General features: G+C 42.8%; 1 long non-coding RNA gene across 2 annotated transcripts in view; it reads right to left on the bottom strand.

Moving 5' to 3' along the window:
• Window positions 1-9,592: 9,592 nt before the first annotated feature.
• LOC146441706 (uncharacterized) overlaps window positions 9,593-20,928 on the bottom strand; it is a 75,520-nt gene continuing 64,184 nt past the window's right edge. Inside the window, exons 3-6 of one of the 2 annotated variants that reach the window (XR_014850020.1) lie at window positions 16,589-16,761; window positions 11,723-12,009; window positions 11,299-11,358; window positions 9,593-9,676 (exon numbers count right to left, since the gene is read on the bottom strand). This is a non-coding gene — a long non-coding RNA (uncharacterized LOC146441706). Of the gene's footprint in view, window positions 9,677-11,298; window positions 11,359-11,722; window positions 12,010-14,368; window positions 16,762-20,928 lie in introns of those variants that run through there. The other variant, XR_014850019.1, reaches the window with a different exon arrangement.

Raw genomic sequence — 20,928 nt, 5'->3', positions numbered from 1 at the left:
CAGTGGCCACACCACCTCCCTCCAGAGATGATCAGCAGGTCTGGTGAATTGTATTCAGTTTGTCTATTGTGAATAGATCTTGACGCTTCTTCTTTCTGCTGTTATTTTTTTTCCTAATGACAGTTTCAATACTCCTATCTGAGATGTCTTGGTGAAGTGCCTGAAGTTACAAAGAAGGGAGAGGGAACATCAATCTGCATCTGCTCTCTCCTGCAGAGAGTTGTCATCAGTCATCTTGTCTGGACTAGCAGGTGAGGGACAGGATGACCCAAAGGGCAGCCCTGGAACAAGGAGGCAGGTGAGGTTCTCCCAGACTGTGCTATGAGAAGGTCACGTCCTCAGGCCTCAGTTTCTCCAACTCTAAAATGAGAAAAACACTTATTGTTCCAATTTATTTCATGTCTTAGAGGAAAAGTACTCAGTAAGTGCTACGGTTTATTATTCTAATGTGACTGTAAAATCATGATGTCTTTATTGCAAAATGATCTTTAAAACATGAAGCATTAGGATGGTGACTGATATCATTAGTATCAAATTGTTCTGCTTTTGCCCTGTCACATTGATACTTCAAAGTAAAATTGTCCTGTGGGCGTTTGTAAGATTTTATGAGGATAACTTGTCTTTTCAAACCTTGTTCAGGAGGGCAAAAAAGCCTCCAGATGTTTTCTTAATGAAAAAGGACTAAGGTTTCTGCCTGCTTAGTTCTGAAGCTGTCCATTAATATTTAAATTCCAAACCCACTAACAATCAACATGATGAACAATCAACAGGATGAAAATGAGACTCCAATTGTTCAGAAGTGGTGCAGGCAGATGTCCCCACACCTTGGTCCAATCCGAGGCTGTTGAGCTCACTGAGGCAATGAAGAGGGGAATGCCATGGTGCCCCAAGCCTCCCTCTGCCTGCAGCAAGGGAGTGAAGGTGTCTCTGCTCTCTGGTGTGAGTGTCTGCTGGCAGGGGCCACATTTCTCTGCTGCTCTGGGGAGCCTGACACCTAGCAGAGGGAAGCCACACCCATGACATAACTCTTGGGTACAACCACAGCAGAAGTACAGTACAAACAACATGGTACCATGCACTGTGCAGCTGCTAGGTTTGTAAAGTGTGTGGTTCTCCAGAACTGTCCTATCTTCTCTGTCCTACAGGTTATATTACCACCAGGTTAACAAGGGCTTGATTCCTTGTTCTGCCTCTCCATGCTCTTTCAGGCTGGACTGCATTGCAAAATCATGTTTCCTCTTCTGACACAAAGTCCAAAGGCATTTCAGCAGTCTTTGTGAGTGCACTCTGCTATGTGGGGACACACCAGGAACAGCCTTCCTCCATCAGCAGCTCCACTGGAGCAACTTTCTCACTCTCCTTCAACTTGTCATTCCTGGATCTTTCATTTCCTTGCATATACATTTTGCAGATCATGAACATACTTGTGGTTGCCTATGGCTGCCCTATTTTGACCCAATCCACAAGTGCCAGGAGGGAAGCTTTCTTCACCTTTTTTTTTTTCCAGCCCAGCAATTTAGCAAAAACTGCTACTGGCAAATTTGTTTATTTGCTTTTCACTCCTTCTTTTTTTCTCTGCCAGTTCTCCCAAATGACCTTGGGATTTGCTAGGCAGTTTCCAAACAATTTTGATCAAATGAAAGTGGCTTCAAATGCTACAAAAATAACAATTAATTAAGTATGTCTGGAGTTGTTCCCTGGCACAGAACAGTTCTTTCTTGCCCATGTGATTAAAAAACTTCTTCCCTATGCTGTGTATTTGGAATGATCCTGGGTTTGACTCTTATATCATGTCCAGGAATGGATGGTCAGCCAGGCCAAAATGGGGTAAGGGGTCACCACCATCTTGTGCTGTATACATGACAGTGTGTCCGTGGTCACATCTGAGTTTTCTAGGATGGATGTAACCAATGGATATGCCTGGAAATCAGACATGAGAACAGAATAGCAGAGAGCCAGGAATCTACACCAAGTCGTCTCCTGACACCAGAGAGCCTGGACACAGGACACAGCCTGACACCAAACTGGATTTCATCAGCTCAGGAATGAGTTGTTAGTGCTTGTGAATAGAGATGCTCCAGGTCTGTGTGGATGGCCTGACCCAGGGCCATTTGCTTGTACAGGACTGCTCATGACTGCTTCAGAAATCATGTGGGAAAGTGCTATTCCCAGGCCCTCACATCAAAAGTTTAACAAGGTCACTGGTTGTGTGCTGGGCAAAAGAGCCACCTCACCATCCCCTTTATCACTTGGCCTTGGACTCAGCCCTAGATGGTGTGATAGAGGTCACAGAACGTGCTCTTCAGCTGCAATGATGCAGCTGGTCCTGATTTAAATGGAAAGAGCCTCTAATGGGCTGTAACCCCAACACCATCCAGAGTGGGAAGTGCCTGTGGTCCCTGAAAAGTGCAGCCCGAAGGGACTGCACAAAGGTGGCAGATGGATCCAGTTTTGAAGCATCTGAACCATAGAGGACATCCCACAGGCAAGTCACCAGATACAGGGCAGGAAGAGACAAGTACTTCTGTCTTTAACTCTTCCTCAGGATTCCCCAAGTTCATGTCTGGCTCTACAATCAGATTTTCAAAGCCCACATGAACAATTTCAGGTTTTGAGAAGTTGCTTTCGGCAAGGCTTCAGGGAACCCCCTGTTTTGCATAGGTCTGGGATACACAGCAGCATCTCTAAATTTAATGCCATAAGTGAAGTCCAGTGAAAGAAGGACCAATACTATGGCTCTGAAGCAGTTATTGAGTATGACTACTACCTGGTTTTATGATAAACAAGTCCATTAGCATTTAAATTGATTCTTAAATATTTTTGCTGAAATTCGCAGCAATTTAAGCCTTAAATCCAGGATTGGTAATGTTGTGATTTTTATGTCTAATTTTAGATTTAGTTTTTAGTCCAATAGATTGCAATTATATGGCAATGAAATTTCAGAGAGATGCTTTAAAATGCACAGATTTGTGTTTTGCCTTTAATGAGTAAAAGAAAAAAAAAAATGGAAGTAGGCATTATCCCACAGCCCTATGCAAAACTGATGCCAAATCCTGATATTCTTGGACATAAAGCCCTCATACATATGGGTTTATGTCCAAGATACATGGCTTACAAATTAAAAGCCTAGACTGAAAATATGTCATTTAATCCGTGTAAAGGATATAAAGTACAAATCCTAAGGAGCTGGACAATCCCGTAAATTGAATGGCATAGATGTCAGTCAGTGAAAAATTATATTAATAAAACCATAGAATCATTAAGGTTGGAAAAGACCTCCAAGATCATTGAGTTCAACTTCTGACCAAACACCACCGTCTCAACCAAACCACATTGTTCTGACCTGGGTGTAAAATGCAGGTGAAAAGGCTTGAACAGCCTCCATCCAGCCTCTGAATGCAGCTGATGGGGCTCAGCCATTATGATGCTCTGTTTGACAGCACCTGCTCCAAAAGTATCTCTGTCAGGAGGGAAGCCAAAGCTTGCAGGAGGTAAGTCACATTCAAAATATGCTGATAGTGATACTGTATGGACACAAACAATAGTCTTTGCCTGTCTCAGCTGTGTACTTTAGGCTATTAATTTCTCTGATCAATTTCTCCACCCACTCTAGAAGCATTAAAAAAATGTCTCATTTGGGTACTGAAAGGCAAAAGTCAGCATAAGCCAAATTTGTATGGCTTTTCGGTGACCTTTGTGATAGCAAAAACGTGGTTTTGCTACATTTATTTGATCCTGGTAGTTAATGCCACCCCATGTCAATCCTTAAGAGTTTTGTGATTTTGAGAGGTGGGAATTCTCCAGATGTGGTTTCCATGCCTGAGAACTCTGCTGCCACTTGCAATGGTCACAATTGAAATGTGAGAATCTTCAGAGACCAACGAGTTAACAAATGGACACTTAGCAATATTGCTCCTCTGCCTGAATCTGTATTTAATTAGCTTGAGGAAGATATAAAGGCTGCTTTTTCAGGTGTGAGTTGCTACAAGACCCTGGAGGAAAAGAAAGAAACTATTTAAGGGAAGGAAAGATTTGTGCTATTACAGAGAAGGCTGACTTTACTCAGTCCTGCCAAGTGCTGATAATGCACATGAAACACCTCTTTTCAGGCTTCTTCAGGAGCTCTGATGTGGGAAACATTTTAGATGATGAAATGCCACAACACTGACAATCCCACATCTTCAGTATTGTATTAAAAATGAAAAAAAAAAAGCTTGAAAACATCCTGGTTGAGTATTACTGAAGACATTTGGTTTTGGTGTGAGAAAGGCTAAGTCAAGCTCTATGTGTTTTGTGTACACTTAACAAGTATTGCTGCAGGGAATATAAGGGCAGAGAGAAATTACTGTCACAGAATTTTATTTTACTGAGCTAAATCTTCAATACAAAGGGTGTGACCACAGTTTCTCTTTAACAATAAAAGTTTGACTACGAAGTGAATGTCAACAGTTCAGCAGAGTGCATTTCACTAAGTGCTAAATTCACTTCCTTGCCAAGAACATGTATCTGTTGATGAAAATGTCAGGCTACTTACACTGGGTTTGATACTGTATGCGTTAGTTTTGCTTGGCCTGGTTTTTGGGTAGCAGGGGGACCACAGAGATGGCTGCTGTGAGAAGCTGCTAGAAGCTTCCACCATGTCCAGCAGAGCCAATCCCTGTCTCCCAGGGACCCCATGGCACAGCAGGGGAAAGACTCCTCTCCCTGAGCAGTGGAAGAAGATCTCAGTGATGAACTGACCAAGCCCCCCATGCCCTGCTCCCTGTGCTGTCAGTGGAAAGGAGGAAGGGGTTGGGGGGGAAAATGGTGTTTTAAGGGCTGTTTTAGTTCTCATTATCATCCTCTGATTCTGTTAGTAATAAATTGACTTTGTAGCTCTAAGTTGAGCCTGTATTGCCCTTGGAGTGTTCCCTTCTGATCCTTATCTCAACTCTTGACCCCTTCATTAATATTTTTCCCTCCCTGTCCTCTGCCCAGCTGTGGCAGGGAAGAGCGAGTGAGCAGCTGCCCTGGGTGCCTGGCGTTTGGCCAGGGTCTAACCATGACACTGCACCAACGGGGACACTGCACAGCCCTGACATGCACATTTCCTCTCCCACACATCTTCTACAAAACACACTCTACTTGTAAAAATCACAGTTAAAAACTTCAGAAAGGTATGTGAAGAAACAAGGTTATGTCAAAAACTTGCAATCAAATCAACTTGATGAGATTTAAACTCAAGGTTACACCCAGGTGTTCCAGGCCATTCAATGCAATCCATGACTCTGAACCTTTGAAAAGGAACTGATCCAAATGGGACTATGAACCTTGCATCTTTGACTACCTATATAGTTTATTATAAAATATAATCCATTTATTTCCATGAACCTAATCCAAACTCCAGTGCAGTCAACAGAAACTTCACCACTGACTTTAAAACTGAAACCTATCACACTACCCCAGAAAAAGAAAAAAAGCCAAACAAAACAAAACAAAAATAATCAAATGAATGATGGATTGTTCTGTCTCCACAGAGCATAAAGTGGCTTCAGTTTTAATGTTCACACTTCAGCTTTACCTCCTAAACCTGTCTGTTTTGTGCATGTTGTGGAATGTCATATTTATTAAACCATTTTTCATAGGTGTGCCAGGGCAATAATGTTGAACCAAAACCTGCAAGTGTAGGTTTGTGCATAACTGACACCACAATTCTGGTTCTATGCTCAGGGCTCCATGCAGACTGGTACAGGGACCAAGATGAGTTTTCCCTCCATGGTTTTAACCAGGGTTAGATTATACCCTCCGTTTTGAGTATTCCTTTGTCAAATAGTTCCTAAAATCAGACAGCTGAGCTCTTTCAGTGCTAACATTTCCCTCATCCAGAGATGTCTGACACTGGTTGAACTATGCTTCCCTCTCACAGCCCCATGGGAGGGCTGGGAAACAACTAAATGTGTCAGAAGGAAAACTTCTTTGGGGTGCTTGTACACCCCAAACTAAGATGAAGCAGTCCCCTTGCTAAATGTAGCCAGAGTGATTTGACCATAAAAGAGCTGCTACTATCTACCTAAATGATCTTGCTAATATCTCTTTCTTTCACTGACTACATCCTTTTATATCTTATATAGCTGGTGAACCAAACACATAAACCTTTTCTCCTGATAGCCCATTAGGTATGCTTTTGAGGTACAACCTCAGTAATTACTTCCTTCCAATGTAATTGTATTTTAATTACACATTTAAGGCCAAATTCCTTCCTCATCTATCCCAACTAAAACTCTCTGAAACCTTATTAATTTTAATTAAGTAGGAGTTGATGCAAAATTTCTAAGTGCTCAATTTTGCATTAGAAGTTCCAAATTCATTTAAACATGGATTTAATTTCCAAAAGCACTTCAATTGGTAGTGTGCTCCCTCGTTTAGTCTTTCAGAGCAATAACATGAAATATATGAAACATAAAGTCCTTTCCAACAGATGATATTAGAACATAGCTCACCTTTAAATATTTCCTTATTGCTGCAGCTACCTGAGGGGTGCTTGCTACAGGCTCTGACAGAACTTCTCTTTCATTAACATCAGTTGCAGTGCTACTCCAAAGGGATGAACTGCAGCTGGAGATAAACTGTCCCTTTCTGAGAGGTGGGACAGATCTTATGTCATCAGCCAGTGCAGTAGACACAGAAAGACAGCCTGGAAATTAAGCAGACAAACTTCCAGGAGGGACTTGGGTCACTGAGAGCTCAAAAAGCCAGTTTGAAGTGTTCATGTGAGCTGGGGATTGATACAAGGAGTTGGTTGTGAAGGAGAGTGAGAAAACATGGAAGTAAAACTTTTTACTGTCTCATTGAGCTAGGAGGACAAGAAGTGACCTGAGAGAGTCACTAATTATTTTCAAAATAATGCTTGGAACAATTGAACCATCAAGAAAGTTATTTGAAGACTTGACCTGGACAGAATAAGACTGTAGAGGGACTCAGTAATTGTGCTCAAAACCGAAAATATAAATGAGGGGCAAGAGAGCCTTATGTTTCAGATGTAAGATCTCTGACACTACGCATATCTTTGACGACATTATGGAGCCCCTAATTAAAAACAAGAGCTCCTTGTGGGATTCGAGAATGCAAGTAAAATTATTGAGAGAAACGGATCCAGCCCTGGAGAGATCAGCCAGCAACACAAAGAGGTCACTGCTGAGTGCTCAGACAAGAATAACACATGTCACTGGGTCTCTAAAGCTCTCAGGTGAGGAGAGGGTAGTGCCAGCAATGTCTCTGGAATACAGTGAGCCGGGCATGCTGCACAGAGTGCCACACAGGAGGGCTGTTTACAAAACCTTTACAGCCCAGAAGGGAGGCTCTGGCAATCACTATAACCTACAGCGGGCACTGCAGCATGTGCCTGTGCTAACTCCCAGCATTTCTCTTAAGCAGCCATCCAGAAGCTCCAGCAAAGGTCTGATGTTGTTTATACAACATACGCTAAACATGTGGGAGACAGAGCCAGGGAGCATATCCTCTGGCCAAACATGAGTGCCCACAGCAAACACTGTCAGACAGGGAAAACACTGAGCTGGCAGGGAGATTGCCCAGCCTGATCCCTGGGGGAAAAAAATCAAACAGTCTGGACAGGTCTGCTTGCTTTCAATAACAGGAATGTGTACAGCCACCCCAGCTCATTGCCCCAGCTCCACAGAGACCAGCTTCCTCGGAGCAGCTCTGTAGGCTTTGGGGAGCTGTTAGTGCAAAGGGAGTGAGCTTACAGTTTTTGATGCGGAGCAAAACAGTGGTGAAATGTGATTTGAGTCTGAATAATGGAAGAAAAAGTCTGCCTAAAGAGAAATTCCTGGGAGAGAAGTTAAAAAAAGCAGGAGACAGAGCTGGCTGTGAGTAAGACAGAAGACATTACAGTCATGGTGGACATGATATGCTGCATAAAATAGCGTGTGACAATGGGTCAGAAGCTTGGTGTGAGTTTCAGGGCTACATCTGTAATCACCAGTTGAGCACAAAGTGCCATGCCACGGAGGACAGAGGGACCATACGCATGCCTGTCTGACCCTTCCATAGCCTCTCCACTTTCAGTTCAAACACAAAGAGAATGTGACACTCCTGGGCCCAGAGGGTCAGGGCAGCCTCTTACCAGCCTCTGCACCAGCTTCACATGAATCCTCAATGTCAAAATCTCTAGGATTTTCATTTCTAAAGCATTTTAGACAGATACGAGGCACAGGAAGCCTGAGAGATTAGAGACTGATGTCTGAGAAACCCCTGGAGATGTTTGTTGTAAGTGGTGTCATTTATTGTAATAACCCATGGCATCGGCCAGATGTTACAAACCCTGCAGTGGGAAAGAGCCCCAGCACCTGATGCCACCCTCAAGCCCCAGAGGAGGTTACAAAGCCATTCAGCTTGTAAGGTCTTAGGCAGTTGGGAGACTCTGCTAGTGGAGACCTCCTATCTCAGGCTGTGCAGCACCTGCCATACCAGATCACCACAGCCTACAAAAATCATCACTTTTCCTCAGGAAGGGGCAGTCAGCTGCAGTCACACCAGAAGAGAACAGCACCAGATGCTACCAGCAGGGCAAAGCCAAAACTGAAAGATCTCCCAATATGAAACAGCAGAGCTGCAGATGAGTCAGGAGAGAACTGGAGGTCAAAACAGTGCAAGATGACCCAGGGGCTCTCCTGACTTAGCAGACTGTGAACAATTAAATAGGTATATTTAATTATTCAATTATTGCTTTTTTCATGATAATGTTTGCTGTTAGTGTGTGTTGTTTGGGCAGTGAAGGTATAAAGAAAAGTAGGATGCTCTAGCACAAGACAACTGGAACTGTCTCTTTGGGATTGCAGGGTCCCTGTTACACATCTTACCGCCGACACTGCTGAAAGCTGGTCCCTGGCAGGCACTCTGCCTGATGGCTGAGAAGCATGGCTACAGCATCATCCACAGCTGTAATACCTCTGAAAAGAGTTTTTTTTCCAATAAGGAGCTTGTTTCATTTTTACAAGCAGCGAAGGGCTTTTTGACTCTCGCTCAGCATGTGTTACCTGACATGCCAGGCATTCCCAGCAGCCATAAGGAGAGTCAGGCAGTGAGGAACTGCTCTGTGTACTGAGCTGAACTCACTTTCTCGTTTTTCCAAGTCTTGGCAGACAGGTAAATTTTTTAAAGGTACTTGTTTCTAAATACAACATGTAGCTCGTTTTGCTGCAGTCTATCCATCTAGTGTGCTGTGCTTGCGGGTAAAAAGTTACCAGTACCGGTTAACGTGACTGAAAATTAGAAAGGAAATACATGTTTTCCTACAAAAAAGAATGGTTGAATTGAAAAGATGTCAAGGTATTCTGCAGTTTTGAAGCTTGCTGTTCCTTGTCTGCTTAAATAAAGAGAAGTGGAGCTAAATGATACACTTCTGCATGATTGGAAATGCACAAACGCAGGAAGAGAGATAAAAAGAGAGAAAGCTAACTGGAAGCAGTTTCCCAATATGTGCAAGTTACTTGATCTTGGCCAACAGAACCTGCAGTTTCAAGCCATTTAGGCACTCTGGAAAATTTGCTCTGGCTATGAAACACACTTACTGGCCAGCTGCAGCGCTGGTCAATTCTGTGCTGCAGCCAGCCCTGGGGAAAGAGAGGTCTCTCAGTGGCTGCAGCCAGCATCCTGGGCAGCTTCCAGTCCTCATCTCCTGCCAACAGTAAATAAAAGCATAATGAAATAAGAACAGCTAATGCTAACGCCCAAAAGCCGATGTTGGAACGAGGAGCGTGAGACCAGAGAAGCGCAAGCAGCCTCTCCTCTCCCCTCCAAGTACTTTGCAGCCTTTTGCAGCCCAGATACATCCTGAGCCAAACTGATTTTCTGTGTATTCAGTAGCTCTCAGAGGGTTTTCTCTTCCATGAATTCATCCAGCCTTCTCTCAAGTCTGCACTAGTGATCAATGTTTTCTGTTCAGGCTGTCAAACCGAGGAAAAGGAGAATCAATATTCACTTTGGTCATGGCCTCTCCAGTCCTCAGCCATTCCCTTATGTGTCCTTGTGTTAACAACCACATGTAAGGGATAGGAATGAGATCAGCAGCTGCCAGCAGGGCCCTGTGCCATAGAAATTTCCAAATAATGTTTTTTCTCTGTCTCTTAGGGACACAGAATGCAGCTGACACTCCTGCCCTGTTATTACACCTTTTTCTGTGGCAAATACACATTGAAGTAAATGTAAGGAAAAAAATAAAAATAAAATCTCACAAATGAAACCAAAAAACTAAATCAACATGAAAACTGCATTGCTGAAGTTTTGTTTCATGCACATATGTGTATGTTAGCATTTAGTAACATACAGAAGTTACAGATGTGACTTAAGCCTTTGAAGACTTTATGTTAGTTTTTCCCTCTGCAAAATAAAATTCTCAGTGGAGGAAGCATGCCATGAAAGAACTAAGAACTGTGATGACCAGATAGTAAGTATTATTGACATTTTCCCTTTCATATTTTAATTTGGCAGAACTAGGTAAACACCTTTCCTAAAAGAATGAACCCAAATTGAATTCAGTTGAGTTACTGAGTGAAAGAATGAATTATTTTCTTAATTTCCCCTAGGAAAGAAAGGTCTCTGCATTACTCGTATGTGCCATCAAATTAAAATGGTGTGAAGAAGAACAAGTTACTCAGCAATGAAATGTTGTGGAGTAAATGGGAGGCAAATGTTAAAAATCCTCCTCTGAGCAGCCAAGAAGAAAATTCCTTAATGATACATGTAGGTGACAAAATCTTGGGACAGCCTTTCCGTAGGTGTGGGCCTTCTTTGCACATTCCCCAGGAGAAATCTGCACATCGTCTGCCAAAATGGCTGTAGATTTATGTCTTTGTTTTCTTAGAAATATGAATCTTTGCCTATTCATTGGTTTTCAATCTAGAATTAAACATTGCAATCATGTCGTACATCAGTCCTTATAGGCTTGCCACAGACATTTAAACTCTTTCTTTAAGTTCCTATTTTCTAGCTGAATTGAAGCATACCTTCTGCAACAAAAAAAAAAAAAAATTAAAAATCGAGCATTGATTTAAAGACATCAGGTGTTAGAAAACTGTCAGACAGAATCTGATTCTTGGTGTGAGTTGTCTGGTGGTTTTCCTCATGTGGTTCATCAGTCCCTGGGCATCCGTGAACTCTCTCTAATGCGATCATGAAATTTGATTGAGGAAATGAAGTTCTTGGTCTCTACATAGCAATTGACCTGTGCAAAATGTCCTTGAAAACCTATATTTCCATTGAAAGAAGTTGAAGAATCTATAAATTTTAAAAATTACTTACCTAGTATCTGAAAGTGCCAAGACCAGACCCTTCAGAGAATGACGCAAGCAGTTTCATATTCTGCAATTATAAAGTAATGTGTCAGAAGGGGATATTGTTCCTATCCCAACCTTCCATGAAGCTTGTTTATGCCTTGAAGCACAAGTCCATTTCACCTACTTTTTGAGACAATTGTATTCCATGCTGTAAATCAGGGTGGCTTATTGGAAAACACCAGATTAATGGTCAGTTTTCTAAACCTCAGCACAGTATCTGACACCCCTTTCTTCAGCATTATCCTTCAATAAACTACTAATTCCAGTCCACATTCATGTGTAATCTGAAAATACTACATAAATGTATTGTATCATAGATACAACAAAGTTACTATATGTCAAAAGAAGCCAATATTTGCCCAATATTCATACTGATATTCCAGCCTTACCTGGTGAGTCAAAGATAGGATGGGTCATGCTGGAAGCTGCCTCCACAGGCACTGGGAAGAAGAGGCTCAGTTGTGACACAGTTTCAAATTCACCGTGGTGGAACTGTTAGCAGACACCTGTGTGGAGACCTCAATAACTTCCCTGCTCCTCCTTTGTCTGAGGTCCAGTCACTTCTGGCTTTGATTCCTGTGCTGGCATGCTTTCACTGCTGGGTGGACACCTCATCCTCCTCATGTCCTTAGTCCTGATGACATTATTAGGCATGCTGGTGAGGCCCAGGCCCAGCCTTTGGGAAGGAAAAAAAAAGAGAAGTGAAATAGATTTTGAAGTAGGAAGCACTTTTCCCATGTTGAAGAGTCACAACAGCTCCAAAATGAGAAAGCATATTTTTAGTGATTAGCTGCAGTTAATCCTAAGAATGCTTTAGGCTTTGTAATAAGTCACACAATATCCTCTCCTCCATGGAGAAGTGAGACGTGGGGTTTCAGAGTGGAAGAACAAAAGGATTACAAATGAGGTATTTGCAATAATTCCTCCACAGCGGCTATACGCACTACATAATATTTCCCCCTAAAACAGAAATCTGTCTTGAATAAAAGGAAGAAAATGACATTAGGAGAAAGAAGCCATATCTACAAACTGCATGTAAATCAGAAGTTCATTAGGGGAGTATGCAGAGGAGCTTTTGGAATGTAATTTTGCTACCAACTAGTTTTCACAGGAATGAAGTAAGGCTTTCAAAAGCATCATTGCTCTAAGTAATTCAAATTGACTACTCTACCTGATACTATCTCTTCCCACAGAGATTATGAAGCACTTAAATTTTTACCCACTTTGTTACAGAAATCCCCAAGGAAGGTTTCAATCAATTTGCAAGCACTGTTTTGAGAAGGAAAGAAAAGATACCAGAAGTTTTCAAAAGCACCTCCAGCACATCTAGAGTTAAATGCTCCTTACATGTACTGTTTCTGTTCACAAAAATTCTTTGTTCAGAAATTTACCACTGGGTCATGCAAAAAACCCCACTCTGGACCAAAACTCAGTCTACAAGAGTTCAGCCAAGAAACAATAATTCCTGGTGCTTTGTTCCCTTCTCCTTTCTTGCACTGAAATAGAAAAAGATTCTAAGTCTTCTACTGTTTCCAAGCATGAATGTACTCCTATCACTCCAAAAATTACTTTAATTTTAAAATGAAAAGGTGTGGGCTTATAGCTGATAGTTGACAATATTTGAAGCATCAGGTAAACTCTACTGCGCTGGTGGCCACAGATAGCCATCAGCAATTATTCAGAGGTATGCACTCTCTCCTAGGACATCTCCCATTTTGTAGCAGTCCAAAGCCTTGCTTTTATTCAGGCAAACCTCCTCTGGCACCCACAGGGGTGCGTTACAGCAAGGGTCATTAGGGAAGGCATCGCTTGGTTTCTGTCTCTGCTCATAGCAAGCAAGACCCACCTTCTGCAGTGTGCAAACACACTCTGTACAGACAAAAAAGTCCTGGGACATCTTATCCCTCTCTCAGCCCAGAGAAGAATTTAGGAGTGTGGCTGTGTTTTATTCTGGCTTGCCAAGGAGCCACACCAGACTGGACTGCTTGCAGTGTTTTGCAGCAAGGCTGCTCCTCAGGGGAGCTGAAAGGGTTGTGGACTGGGGAAGGTGAGAGCTGGCACAGCTTCAATCGAAACTATTTCCAGCAAGGGTTTTGTACTGGCATACAAGGGACTCACTATGTTCTGCTTTGTGTGCTGAAGTTTGAGCAACTCCAAATAAAAAAAAAATTTTAAAAAATTTAAAAAAAGAAGATGCAGAGGAGGAAGCCTGTGTGGAATAAAAAGGCCACAGAATGAAACTTCCCATAGTTCCCCTACAGGTACTACTGCCTGGTGTGCTTTGAAATGCTGGTGAAAATCCAGGCATTCTGTGAACCAGGAGAGCTTTGCCTTCAGCTTTGGTGTACTTAGACTTCCAGGTAAGGTCACTACTTTGCTGTCTTTACAGGTCCTGCAGCTTGACATGCCTGCAAAGTTCCTGCCGGTCACAGCAAATGCATGAGGAGCATCCACCATCCTGAGCAAAGCACGGAGGGAAGAGGCAGCAGGGAGGCTGGCAGAAAATGGTCTAGTGGAAGGTGTCCTGCCCATGGAAGCAGATGATGTCCCTGGGTGTTCAAACCAGATGATCTTTGAGGTCCTTTCCAACCCAAGCCATTCTATCATTCTATAAAAAGATACCATTGTGGTAAAGTGGGCAAATGTCTGTGTTATTATGTCTGGCTGCTTCCTGTCCTAGCTTTACCTTGCTGCCTGCATGAATACACAGCTAAATCAAGACTAGCTATGCAACTGATCAACAGCAGACCAGCAGAAAAGGTGCCCTAATTGGGGTCTTCTGGTGGCTGACAGTCACCTCAGAGAGAAACTAGCTCACCAGCTTCTCTGGGGCTGCCGCACGACAGAGTCTCTCAGCCCAAAACATGGCCTCAAGAAAGACCTGGAGCTTCTGAAAATGGCTGTCTTGTAGTAATAACTGAGGGAATCACAGAGCTAGAGGCACAAATACACAAATGCCTCAAGATACATCACCCATGAATAAAAAAAAAAAAAGAAAAGAAAATAAGAAAGCAAAACATTTTTAGTGTTCTTCCAGCATTGCCTCTTGCATTTACTCCAGCATGCTATATTTGGTATGGCTGCTTCTGTAGGAGAGCTACTCTCTGACAAGTCCTCATGCAGAAGCAGCAAACCTCAAGGGAGTTTAAGGCAGCTTTTATTTAGACCCACGCTTTGTTATGATACCAAGTTTAGTCTCAGTCATGCTGCTTGCTGAAATCCCAGTGTCTGTGGCTGCTCACAAGTTAAGGTCCACATTTCTTGGGTTTCACTGATTTCACAGTGTCACTGCCAATGCAAAACTCTGCTCTTGTTAATCCAAATCTTCGACTGTAGCTCAGATATCTGGAGATGGAGAGAGGGTTGTGGCAAAGATAGCATGCAATGTACACTGATGGGGACAGGAACATTGTGTAGTTGTCAGCACAAAGAAAGGGAGGCTCATCTTGCAGCAGTGATATTTGGGACAGAAGGCTGGAAGATCAATTTAACTTCTTTGATGTGTCATTTCTTGCTAGTAAAGGTTTAAATGCTATTTCTATCTGTCACATTGATTTTCATTACCGTAGATCCTCTTCCTGAGGTGAAGAATTTCTCTCAGAGAAGATTCCTAAACTTTTTTAGGTTGGGGTGATGTTTTGTTTTAAATTATACCACAAATACCTGTACATATATATGCATCAGTTCATACTATTCATAGGGGATGTGTGTATGGTATTGTGTAATTTTAGTTTTCCATGACAGCTGCATTTAAAATTTGGATTTTCTTCAAAAAAAATAAAAAGAAAACAAATCATAACTCATCCAACTTGCAAGTACAACACTGTGTCCCATTTGCTCCTCCTTCCATTAATCTGCAGACTGAGAGCCATTAAGTGACGCAAAACCTTTGAATCTGCCCCCTCAGAAACTCTGACAGCTCAGAACATTGTACGTTCTCCATTATTGTTCCAAAATATCAGCTTGCACTTTCCAAAACTATTTAAGAAATACTGATTTAATTGTACTCCCCCACATTTTTGCAACTGCCATCTTTCACTGTGAGTGTTAATATGCTGAGTGGGACAATGGTGGTGTTTTGCTGCTCTAAAGAAATTTTTTTTCCTCATAAATTCCAGGAATGGCTTCTTTCTGCTGTTTTAGCTATTTCATGTAACAAATAATCTTTGCAATAGGAGAATTTGGCTCATCATGCAGATTTGTGTTCTTTATAAGTGGAAAATAACGGTAGACACTCTCCCCCCCTGTGTCAGTGCTTTTATTCCAGTCAAGGTTGATAAAATATTTCTTGAAGAGAAAAGCACAAATCAGCCTGCGTAGGAAACCTGATGATGATGAGCCCAAGTCTGGGGGTGACATTCTGGTGTAGGGCAGCCCCTTCCCTGTGGCACTTGGGGTTTGGCTGGTAGGGCTTGATAGGAGACCAATGAATGTTCTTATGGCTGAGATGAAAACCATGCATGATGTTACTGCTGGAAGAGCTGTTTGGAGAAGTCTGAGTGTTCCCAGAATAGTACATAGCTCTAACATAGCTACAAGCAACACATCAAGCTCCAAAGAGATTCTTTTTATAGGCTTGGATCTAAGGAGGTGGAGGGGGGGGAGAAGCAGTGGAAAGCTGACAATGACAAGCAGGCATTCATTTGAAGGAAAGCAATACATCTACTAAACTCATAAAGACTTACAGCATAAAGCCTTAGCAATCCCAACATTTTCCCCAAATATAGTATTTTGAGGATTTTGACATCATTAGAAAATAAAGACACAGCACACTTAAGACTACAACGTGATATTTTGCAGCATTATAATAATGATAAATACAACCTTATCTTGAGATGTATTAAATAAGTGGGGGGGGGGGGGTTGCCTTTTTTTTCTGGGCTGAGGTGTTGCAGTCACTCCTGCATAAACATACACACCAGCCACATGGTAGCACACGGAGGCCCTGGCAGTATGTAAAAAAGCCTCTGTATTTTGCAGTAATTGCACTGTAGCTTTAAGAAATGTCCTGAACTGTTAGCATCCCACAGCATACATATTATTTCGTATATTCACTGGATTTAATGCCCCTGGGCTGCATTTTTGCAGGGATTATTTGGGTGTTTATGTTTTTCACTGCTCCCTGAAGACTTCACCTTCCTGAGCAGTCTGATGAATGCAGTTCAGCATGTCCCAGCTCCTCCACAGAAAGAAAGGAAAGACCCTGTGGTTAGACTCAGACATTTAGCTTTCTTGGGCATCAGGTACTTCCTTACCCTCTAGACAGCTTGGCTGTCTGGCTTACAGCTCTGGGTTTCCCTGCTGTCCTGGTCATGTACAGAAAATACAATCCAATTACTTCTTCCATGTGGAGAAGATGCAGAGAGTCAGCAATGATAGATAGATCCCTGCAGGGCAGAAAGACCCATCCTCTGCAAAATAATGAACCCTGTAGCAAGAGAAAAAGAAAAAAAATAAAAGCTTGGAAAAACACAGCTTACTACTGAAGACCCCACAGCCCTGAGTGAACTGAAGTTGAAAGTTCATGTAGTTTTGAATCATTGCTTGAGGCTCTCTTCAGAGTCAAAAGGATCTCAATTCATACCCTGGTTGTACATTTAATCCTGCTTTAGCAGCTGCAATCAAGTCAAAATTTTTACTGTTTGGGAGGGTTTTGAGTGAAAGCTGATACCGCGTGTGGCGACAGAGAGCTTTCTTCAATTCCACAGACCTGAAATAATCAGTGCCACAGTGTGAGCTCCACTTCATTCACATGCAGTGTAGGCCAAAACTTCTTTCCTATTCCTGGATATTCTTCACAGAGGTGCAAGCCTGGACATTTCTGAAGCAAACACTGGCATTATCAATCACAGCAGCACCTGAGCAAGTGATCTGATTTTAAAAGTGATGAAATGGGAACTGTTGGTGCATTTTCACCTCTGAACATCAGAGAGTGTGTTCACAGCTTTCTCTGGATGGAGGTATTTCATATAAGCCACTGTTTTGCAATTTTCTTCCTCTTCCTATGGGTTTTGAATGTGGGTGCAAAAACCTGGGTACTACTATTTCTTGCAAAAAGAAGCAGTGAGTATCTAATCATCACTGTTTCACCACGATCACATTAATTACAAACACAGGTAATGGGCTGTCTTTGATATTATTGCATTCATTATTATGATTTCTTTGCCTGCTGTGGAAATCAGGATATTTGGGGATCTTCTTAATGGTAGCAGTTCAACTTGGATAGGTATAAAATGGTTGATTTTGCAAAACAGTGTCTGATTGTAGATTTTTTTACTTCTCCCTCCTCCCCAAACCAAATTTTGCCAGTTTATATGTGAAATAAAAACATCATTCATTGTGTGGCAGAGCACAGCTTGGAAAACCTCCCTTATGCTCTTTGCCCACTTTGCAGATATGGTGAGATTGACTTTCTCTGCTCACCCAGAAGCCTGAACAGATACTATAAATTCAAGCACCCTCTTCACATTGCACATGGACTGGTGTAATTGGCGAGCAGCAGCACACGCTGTGCCCTCAGCAAAGCTGGGCTGGCTGATGGAAGATTTGCCCCCACAGAGGAACATCTGCATCTGCAGATGGTTTTAGAGAAACCAGAAGGTGGTAGAAGAGTAAGACTCTGTGACTGAAGCCACTTCTTCCCAGGTGACCTGCACATCAGATAAGTTTTTTTTTCTGGAGAAGCTAGCAAATGCATTTGAAATACACACAGGGATATTTTTCAGCCACTTTAAGCCATGGAGGGGAAGTTTTGTGGGCTATAGAATAGGTGAGTCCAGTTTCAAAAACCTCTACCCTCTTTTTGCAGTCGATGCCTAATGATGGTGAATTTATCAGCTTTTCCATAAGGTTAATAAGCATAAGCTTATTAGGCACAAGCATCTGTTTCCATCCATGATGGAGAAACTGAATTGCCTCCAAGACTGCTGACCCTCCCCTCTTAAAAGTCATTGGCAGCAGCTGAACAGGATTCAACTATGGTGCGGGGTTTGTGGAAAGAGCAACCTGCCACACACACATCCTCACCCAGACAAGCTGCATTGCATAGACCTCATTTCTTTAGGAATTCAGACTCTAAAAATATTTTATTTTTGCCCTCTTTATATTATGCATTTCATTCAGCTGTGCTTCAATCACTCTCTGCCAGCCTTTCTTGCTCTTGTGAAGCTGGAGAAGTCATAAATATGGCAGGTCCCTTTGAGCGTTAATGCTGGATGCTGTCCATGACTGCTGAGCTGCAATATGTGAGCCAGCGATACCACAAAGAGAGAGTTTATATTCCCTCCCTATTACATATTTTTAGTGTGTAAATCCACAGAGCAGAAGAAATTTATAGCGAAGTGAGTGGTCATGGGGAAAGTAATCTCCATATAAAGCAGTGGCAGATACCTCTTGCTGTCTGGAACTCCTTCTATTGGGAAGTTTCCCACCAGGCTGAATGAAACCTTCACCCACTGGTGTTCTTTTTCTGTGCCTCAGTTAAGGACAGGGGGGTCACTGACATTGTTTATCCATTATTCATTTAGCAATGCCTCTGGGAAGCAACTTAATGTCATGTATTTTTCACTTACATGAATTGCAATAAACTGGTTTCTTCTTCAAGCCTGCCTGCACTGGGGAAATTTTCTAAGTTGTTTTACAGCCAGCATAGCTTAAACTGTTTGGAGGCTGCAGCAAGGACCTGGTTATAGACAGCATGAGGTGAGTGATCGGTTTTTACCGATGTGGCTTCAGACTGTGGTACCAGCTACACTTACTAAAGCATGAATTATTAAGACTACATAACACAGAAATATTTTGGCTTTGTTGAAGTGCACAGTATCTGTCTCCCTTGGACTGAAAATGCTTCTATTCCACAAATTGCTCATTCTCCCTTGAAAGGACTGGCTTTCAGTGGGAGATTTGAGTTTTTCTTGCTTTGCTTTCCTAGGCTTCTTTAAAGCAGGGTATTTTAAGTCAATATATCACTAACAAGCCCAGATGAGATTTCAGTGTAGCCCTTACTGTCAGAATCAAAATTACATGAAGTACTGCATTTTGAGGCAGTGATATGTGTGCAGTCAAGAGGAGGGAGATCCTGATCTGGCCGGGTGAAATCCTCCTGGTTAAATCCCATCACGTGAGAGCCTCTGTGCAACCAACACATTTGTGCACTAATAAAACTGAGGGGCTGGAAAGAGAAAAAAAATATCTCTGGGTCTAATGGGAAGGATGTGAATAAATCACAGCTAAAAGCATGGAGCAGAAAAGTTTGGTGGATACCCATGAGACAGAGATGGTAGATGGTTTGTTGAAGGAAGGCAGCTGAGGAGAAAGAGGAGGTGCTACACAGAAGGGAACACCCTCTGTCCTCAAGACCTCCTGGTCTTGAAATGAGTAATATATGGGTCACTGGATGTGGTGGATTAAAAACTATCCTGTAGGCACAAAGATACATTTTCTGAAGAAGTGAAATTTGCTGAATTTCAGCTGGAGTCAGATGCACATTCTTCATTCCTTTAGAAAGTCTCCAAAAATAGGAGAAGCAAGGTGGGTTGTTAAAGCACGAGTCCAAGTCCTTGTGTGAAAACACTTTCCTTGGCAGGGGAGGCATTTCTACCTCAGGATAAGGCATGTCAAGGTAAGGGTAGCAGGGATGATGCCCTGGGGTCACAATCAGTCGGATGTGCTCAGCCTGTCCTGGGAGCACCAGAAGACCCTGCTTTTCCTCTGTTCTGGGCTGCACTTTGCAATGTGCCAGGAATGAGGACACAGGGAAGAAGAGAAGGAAAGCAGGGAAAGCTAGTTGGTTCTCAGCCTTTACCAAGCCATTTTCCTCTTGAAAACTGATCCAGGCCTCCCTGTGAAATCAGGAAGCATGTGGTCATATGAAGAGGCACCAGGACCATCCCAAAGAAGGGAGAGAGCCTTCTCCAAAGCAGAAATTGTCTGTATTTCCCTTTGGTGCTCCCATATCTTCTCAGATGGACTATAGTCTCATCTCAGGCTACCACTGGAGTGGGTTTGGCTTCCAGGGTCCCCACAGTTTGGAGGACAGTAAAAGGCAACTGGAACTGTTCACTGACTTTTGCAAAGGGGCTGCTTGGTCACCTTTTCCCTACACCTTTTCATCCTGGGGCCAGCCATAAAGGAGATTCAGTAGTCTGATGGCAAGGCTGCAAACCCTGCTTTGCATCAGCTCATGAGGACCTCTCTGCGCACTGGGAGCCACCAGCTCATTCATACCTCCATGTTCTCTGCCTGACCAGGATGCCTCATTCCCAAGGTGGAATTTCTGCCTGGCCAAGTGGCCCAACACAGGACCCTGACCTGTCTGTTTTGGAATGCACCTGGAAGGAAGTGCCTGTCTCTCTTCTCTCCTCCCCACAGCCAAGGCAGCCTTTCACCTCGGGGTCAAAGCTTAATGCTCAAAGCTAGGGTGCCATGCACTGGTCTCCCTTGAGCTCTGTGCTGAGTGCAAAGGATGCCTGAGGGAATTTATCACCTTTCCATCATCCCAGAATTAGTTTCTGTGCAAAACAGTTTTGTACTTGACATGACACTTGAGGGTGTCATGTCCCTCCTTTGCCTTGCCTCCTAGAAGCTACGATTCTCA

The sequence above is a fragment of the Lichenostomus cassidix genome, chromosome 2, assembly GCF_008360975.1.
Source record: "Lichenostomus cassidix isolate B80296 chromosome 2, HeHo_3.0, whole genome shotgun sequence".
Lineage (NCBI taxonomy): Eukaryota > Metazoa > Chordata > Aves > Passeriformes > Meliphagidae > Lichenostomus > Lichenostomus cassidix.
Note: the sequence above shows the minus strand (reverse complement) of the source record. Positions and strands in the feature narration are given on the sequence as shown.